Source organism: Triticum dicoccoides, chromosome 6A, assembly GCF_002162155.2.
Source record: "Triticum dicoccoides isolate Atlit2015 ecotype Zavitan chromosome 6A, WEW_v2.0, whole genome shotgun sequence".
Lineage (NCBI taxonomy): Eukaryota > Viridiplantae > Streptophyta > Magnoliopsida > Poales > Poaceae > Triticum > Triticum dicoccoides.
In genome coordinates this window covers 408,807,995-408,815,276 of record NC_041390.1, presented here as the reverse complement: position 1 = coordinate 408,815,276, position 7,282 = coordinate 408,807,995, and the positions used below count along the sequence as shown (strand labels likewise).

Here is a 7,282-nt window from a genome sequence, read left to right as displayed (position 1 = left end):
AGAGAAGTTGCCACCTGTCTCTCTCAATGCCTTGCTGAACCCTCTACTTATGGTTGTCATCACAAGAAAAATAGGCAAGATAGTGGTCATAGGTGGTAATTATCTAAATTAGCCAGCCATAGGCCCTGTTTGGTTCGGTTGTGGATTTCTAAAAGCAGTTGTGAAAAATCTAATGTGAAAAAGATGTAGGTCATTTGACAAACCAGCTGATACAGTTTTTTCAGATTTTTGCCCGCATCCAAATCAGATTTTGGAAAGCACGTCCTGGGCTGCTTCCGCTTTTGGTTCAAATTTTGGCAGCGAATTTCTGGAATCGGATTCTGCTGGGTTTGCCCTTTGGTTCAGATTCTGCTGCGCGGCAGCGGAATCCGTCAATAAAAGCTGAACCAAACAGGGCCATAGTGTATATAAGATGTCATGCACACACAGGGCAGGGCAACAACTATTTTCAATAAACAAAGATACACCAGAAAATAGAGTTAAAGACCAAAATAAAAGAGGGTTGCCCTAGCAACATGCGGGTTCAATCCCAGTGTAATACAAAAAGGAGACTCTTCACCTTGTGTTGTAACTCTTTTACAGTTGGTACTGCATTGATGTACACAAGTAAACTTGACCGGCTTTATCAAATAAAAGTTTGCACTTTGAACAAAATCTAGCACACCCAGTTTTGCAGCTTTCGCTATCTGTGAAAACTGAACTATGCCCACCAGTTGGTCCACAAATTCAAGCGAGGCAACTGAATAATGAAGAAGTGCCCATGATACACGTCAAATTAACTATTCATGTCATGTCAATCATCTCATCAAGACCTCTTTAACTTTTGTAGTCCTCCACTAATTAGAACCTGATATTTTGCTTAGCATCACAATGGCAATTTATTTTTCAACCTCAGCCCTTGCTGTCTGCCTCAACTCACCTTGACAACAAACGACAAGCATGATAGAATAGCTCAATGAGCACACAACAGATAAAAGAGAAAGGTTTTAAAATGACTAACCACGAGCATGATGAGGGGCTTGGTTAGTTATGTGTGGTAATTGCCTATAAACTTTGAAGACACACGCATGAAAGATGAAAGCCATGAATTGGAACAAGTACTCCTACATGGTAGGATACACATGTTTGATGTCGTAGCCAATGGAAAAATGAAGGCTCTTTTTTTAGTATTGATAGTTGACACCTGAAGTACACCTTAACTTTTATCTTCAAATTTCCAGCTTGGCATAGAAACTGAACATAGTCTAAAAATTCAAGCCTTGCAATGTCATGATCCTTATTGATTAAAATTAGGCACTTTAAAATCTAAAATTGGTGCGGACTAATAAGGAAAAGTTTTGAATTGATTTTGTTAAAACATTTCAAAAACAATTATGAGGCAAATGGGATTGGTAGAACTAAATGGATACCTTGGTATTCTCTTGAAATTATATATGTTGAATATATCCTTGGCTATAGTTATAACCCTATGTGTAAGTACTGACCCTTTCACCCTAATTTCCAGATCTCGGTTGAACACATAATCGAGTGATCACTCGATCAGGAAAACATGCATTGTATCCTTGTAAATAAACTTCAAGATTGCATAAAAGATAGGAGGTATATGACCTGACAATATGATGATGGTATCATCCCATAAGTCATTAGCACGTTGTAGAGAATCTATGTTGCTACCAAGCAGGCCAAACATGAAACATCGAATATGCAAGAACTGAGAGAATCTCTTCATAAAATCAATTTAATGACTTGAATGTGGTTCTTCAGAAACAACACTCTGAAGCCTACAAGTGTACATGTGATTAGTTCTAGGACAGTTCATACATAGTAATTATGTGATGCACCCCAGACTATGAGCTTATCTCCAATTGACATTAAAGTATGCATGTATATCAAGTTTATCATGTCGGCATATACATCAGCAAAGCTAGCCCCTACAAATGTAAATATGATTAGTTTTAGGGCAGTTCATACAGAATAATTATGTGATGTGCCTCAAACTGTTCCTGTGGTCTTATCTCCAATTAACATTATAAGGTGGATGAACAACCTATAAATTTGATTTTTTTTCTAGTGTTTGCAGAATTACCACAAGCAAGCAGCTGGATAGTAAGATGGACATGGGAAATAGCACACCGGAAAATTAGTGCCGAATTACGCTGAACATGATATCTAGTTTATAATTTAGAAGTTTGATGTGGTCCATAATCAACCTAGGGGGGAAAAGCACATGGACAAGCATAAGATAAAGAACCGGCAATATACCACACTAATTTGTATTTTCATCTCTTCAGAGTTAATTGGTTATATACCTGGTACCCAAACTGTGAGAAATCTGCCAACCATCTGTTTGCTGGCAACCAAACAATACCTAGACACCTGGTAAAAACACAATATTTGTCTTACTGCATGAACTTAACAGAAGCATCATCAAGAAGGTAGGATAGGACTGCTGAGCACAAATAGTTGCAGATAATTTTAAATATATTAACATTTAAAAGAGAAATATTAAGATATTTAAAGAACAAGCATATGAAATTTAATGGTACATGCCAAAAGAAAATACCTAGAAGTATTTGGCTGCTCTTCATCTTTTTCCATAGGTGTTTAAGTACCATAGCCTATGGGAATGGTGAAAAATATGCTCCATTACTTGTATCCTCCTCAATATACTCATCGACCGGTGATCCGATACACTTGAAATTTCTATCAAAATCGCTCGGCCTGACTCCTATGTTAACAGGGTTGCACACACTAAACCTACGGGCCAATATTGGTTGTGAGAACATATCATTTCCTGAAACCCTTAAACTCCGACTCAGGTTTCGGAATGATAGTGGTGGAAAATGATGAGCTATCATGTCTTCTCAATGATACCTTAAAATCAGCATCTAGTTCCACAACCGGATCAGGGACAGGGAATGGCGTGTGATAGCCAGCATGAATGCTAGACCCAGCGTTCTTGTTTAGTGTCCTCGTAATAAGTGATATCCGAGCACATAGATATCAGCAGGGGTGAAGAATGGATTCAGTCATCTAAATTTAACCCCCTTGATGGGCATTGGCCACCAACATTCCACGTCGACACAAAGATTCTGCACAGATAAGGAAGCAAAATAATGACGTCTCAGAATGCGCCATCGAATAGAATTACGAAAACCACCTAACGTGATATGATCTGAATAACATGAACAGTAGCGCAGCAGATCCCTATTGCAATGTAGGAGCACAGACAGTGAACAGGTGGTACCTGTAATCTTGGGCTTTTGTCAGGCGTGACACATCAAATTCATTCCCTGATCTACGAACATGATCGATATTTCGCTTCAACGACCGTTCTGAAGTAGGCCCATAAGGAACAACATAAACATAATAACTAACAATCAGATAAGTTGGGCTGCTCCAACAAACAATCGGATAAGTAGATTGTTTATATTTATATTTGGCAAAAGAGGCATAGCAGTTAAAAAGAGAGCTCTGACCAAGCAGCAACAAAGAAAGAAAAGAGGTAGCTGCAATTTTGATGTATGAAGAGAGAGAGAGGGGGGAGCGTGGTCCAAATGCTTTAACTGTACCAATTCTGCTTTTCTTGGCAGCGCCTGTGTCCCTCTACAAGCAGCTGGTCCTCCGTTAATCACCTTCGTCCCGTCCTGCGTCACTAACACAAAATTTAGCCCCTGGACTAAACAGAGGCAGCAAAAATGCAAAGGAAAAACTGACAAATTCTTCAGTAGTTCTTCGTCCCTGGGATCAAAAGTAGAAACTTGACCACGTTAAAAAAAAACTACTCCTATCTGTTGTTGACATGAGAAGCATATACAAAAAAAATCTAGGCAGCTCCGGACAAACATAACATCTACTGCCTGTGTTACTTGGGAAAAAGTAATGTTTGATTGGGACGTTCTATGTACTTGTACACCATTGAATTGATTTCAGACAAGGGATGAACTGAGGCTTGGAGGAGGCCATGTCCTATGTGAAGAGACAAGACGTTCTTTTGATGGGGACCTGATTGGTGCTAATGCGCCTCTGAATCAATGCTTGGAACATGGACTGGAAGCGTCCGACGGAAGTGAGAAATTACAGGCACGGGATGATGATGATGGCAATCTCAAATGCATTGAACGAAGGGGAACCTTCCTGGATCACACACAAAGGATGAGCAACAAAATGCAAGAAAAATAGTTGGTGTCTAGAGCTGTACTACACCCTTAATTAAAACTTAAAATCCAAAAGGTATAGTGTGAGAAAAGCAGAATCCTACTCTGACTCTATCTTTGGGAGAAAAGCATTGTTTACCTTGGGTAGTAGCATCGTTATCCGCATGGAAATCCTGCGCCTTGCCCTTGATGTTGAACCACATCCTGACAGGGGACTTGGACCAGGAGACCTGCACATTCAGAGACGAATTAGCCATCAAAATCAACCAATGGCGGTTCTAATGGAACAACAGCTTGAAGAAGAAGTAGGCCGGCACGCACCTTGCTCTACATGTTGATCTCCTCCCGCATTGTATCATAGCAAGGCAGACCCTGAACCTGAAGCAGCATGACCGGATTTACCCACGGCTGAGTGACGGCGCTCTGACTCTATCCTCTCCTTTGCTCTCTGTGGTCCTCTCCTGTCCTCTCTTTGGCCTAGTCGAACACCACGCCCGCTTCTCCTTGGCGCAAGGCTTCCTTTGTTCACTGAGAATGGAAGGAAAAGAAGGAAGTCAATGTCAGAAATACAAGAAGGCAATAAAAACAAAGATCACAACATCCTGTAGCTTGAAGCAAAGTAATCTCCCTTCTAAAACATACTATTCCCTCCGTTCCTAAATATTTGTCTTTTTAGAGATTTCAAATGGACTACCACATACGGATGTATATAGACATATTTTAGAGTGTAAGTTCATTCATTTTGCTCTGTATATAGTCACTTGTTGAAATCTCTAGAAAGACAAATATTTAGGAACGGAGGGAGTAATAGCTACCAGATAGAAAATCAATTCTTGCATGCAGCTATAATTGGCAAGAAATTTCACTTTTAAGAAGGTGGCTGAGTAGATCACTACACATGTTGGTTGTAAGATGTATAAGTACGACTTAACAGAATTATAACGAGTTATATGTTAAATTATACAATCTACAGTGCCATTAGAAAGCATCACACATCATGGATTAAGCTCTACCAATACGAAATACATTGAACTGTTTGCTTCATATCTAAAACTCCGTACAGCATATATGGACACATACCGAACATGTGCAGTTGTAAACGAAAAAACAATGAATGGTATCTGCTTCTAAAAATACAGAATTTAACAATAAAATATGTTTATTTTATAGAAGATTTATTCAGAGCTACCTTCTAGGCAGTGCATTCAAAAATCAAGAACGGTCCCCACTAAATTTTGAATAACATAGGTTTAATTTTTCTCATCAAGTTAAATCAATAGGCATGGAAACCACATTGTAAATTCTAGAAATAGTTATACCACAAACAGTAAGCTAATAGATTTAACTGGATTGAACAACAAAATCTGAAAAATCAGAAGATATATATTTATCTGTTAGGCTATTATTATGGAAACTGTTAGCACCACTCCCGTCAGCTCTAACTTCTCTTCTAACTGATGCGCTTAGTTAGCAGATATTTCTTATTAGGGATGGAAGAATACTGCTCTCCTACAATCGGCAGAACCGTAAGTAATGATGCGACATTTGCCACTTTGAAGAACAATCCATATTGCAAGTGATAATGTGAAGCAGAGATATCTTCTAATGCCAACAAGAAATGACCATGCTAGAAAAGCAAGTTGTTTGCAAATCAAATTGGATGAATAAATTGGAAGTACAAATGTACTTAAAATAAAGAAGTTTTGATCAAGTTCATTAATAAATAACATGCACTAAACCACTTGTTATAATAAGGATGCTAGAGAGATTACTTGAAATCCATACAAGCGAGCAATTAGAATTATGTGGTGCAGAAGAATGACTTTGGGCTGTCAAAAATAAAGAACAATGATTGTGTCTATCTATACACGATTTTCCTCTGCTCAAGCAAGCAAGCAAGAATCAAACAACACAATATACAACAATTTGATTGCACACACGTTCAGACTGGACGGATACGTGCACATTAGCAAACACCACCAAGTTGTGTCCAGACCAGGCCAGGGTGTGGAGCTCACCACACCAGGCCAGGGGGTAGGAGGAGGGAGTAGGCAGCCGCAGCAGCCATGAGGGAGGGCTCGTCCTCGTTCACCTGAAGCAGTAGGAGCAGCAGCTGGTCCAGATCCGAGCAACCTGCACAGAAAACAAAGGAAAGGAAAGGAATCACAAGGAGGGGCATGAAGAAACCGACAAGACAAGGGAAGGAGGCGCGCGCACCATGGTCGGAGGTCGCCGGAGATGGCCTGCAGCCAACGCGCGTCCTTTCCTTGGAGGTTGAGGCGTCGGACCTCCACGGGTAGCTAGGGTTTCGGACGTCTCAGTCCATGGCTGCAGCCGGGTCGGACCTCCATGGTTGCAGCCGGTGCGGCTGCGGATCTGGGCGCTGCCTCCCCTTGCCGCCGGACCCCTTCCATTCCCTTCCCTCCCTTGGGAGAGGGAGAGAAGGTGAGGGGGAGGAGGAGTCCGCCGACGGTGTTGCCATGGCCGGGCAGGCCGGACGGGAGGTGGCGGGGGCGGCCGCGACGGGAGGTGGCGGGGGCGGCAGCCACGGGAGGCGGCGTTTGAGGGAGGGGGTCGGCGGCGGCTGCGAGGGCGAAGGATCTGGTGTGGCGTCGCTCGAGGGCAAAGGCTTCGCTCGCTCGTTCGCAACGCACGGGCAACGTCTGGTTAATTTTCGTAGGTTACGTCGTAGAACTTTTTTAGGAAGATTTTCTGTCGATGAACCGTAGTGTTTCACAATGGGCCTTGTGGTAGCATATCGTTTTTTTGTTGTCTCGAGGGAGGAAGGGAGGAATCGTTGGGTAGCGGGAGGTGGGATCGAGGACGAAAATTAACCATTTCTGGTGGGACGAAAATTGACCGGCAGAGCCTACCAACTGCTCCATTAGGAGTAGAGATCATCTACGTCCGCGTGCGCGTGGTCCATACCCGGCTCAAACGCTCGGATGGACGACCTAGTCATTGACCGGTCACAAAAATTTCATATAGACGCGTCTCAGTCAAAACTGCTCATATCCAGCTTAAATACGGGACGCCCGAGTGCAGGCACGTTCGCCAACCCCACTGCAGGTCTTAGCGGTCCCATCTTGCCATAATTTTGGTACGGCATGTTAGAAGGGAGAGAG

At 42.0% G+C, this 7,282-nt stretch overlaps 1 long non-coding RNA gene across 6 annotated transcripts in view; it reads right to left on the bottom strand.

The window, feature by feature from the left end:
• LOC119317039 overlaps positions 1-6,852 on the bottom strand; it is an 8,415-nt gene extending 1,563 nt beyond the window's left edge. For 2 of the 6 annotated variants that reach the window (XR_005153486.1, XR_005153489.1), the window contains exons 1-8: positions 6,375-6,852; positions 6,176-6,290; positions 4,479-4,685; positions 4,297-4,387; positions 3,573-3,647; positions 3,248-3,335; positions 2,564-3,092; positions 1,609-2,376 (exon numbers count right to left, since the gene is read on the bottom strand). This is a non-coding gene — a long non-coding RNA (uncharacterized LOC119317039). The remainder of the gene's footprint in view (positions 1-1,608; positions 2,377-2,563; positions 3,093-3,247; positions 3,336-3,572; positions 3,648-4,296; positions 4,388-4,478; positions 4,686-6,175; positions 6,291-6,374) is intronic. The other 4 variants (XR_005153491.1, XR_005153488.1, XR_005153487.1 and 1 more) reach the window with 4 other exon arrangements.
• Between the last annotated feature and the right edge of the window lie 430 nt (positions 6,853-7,282).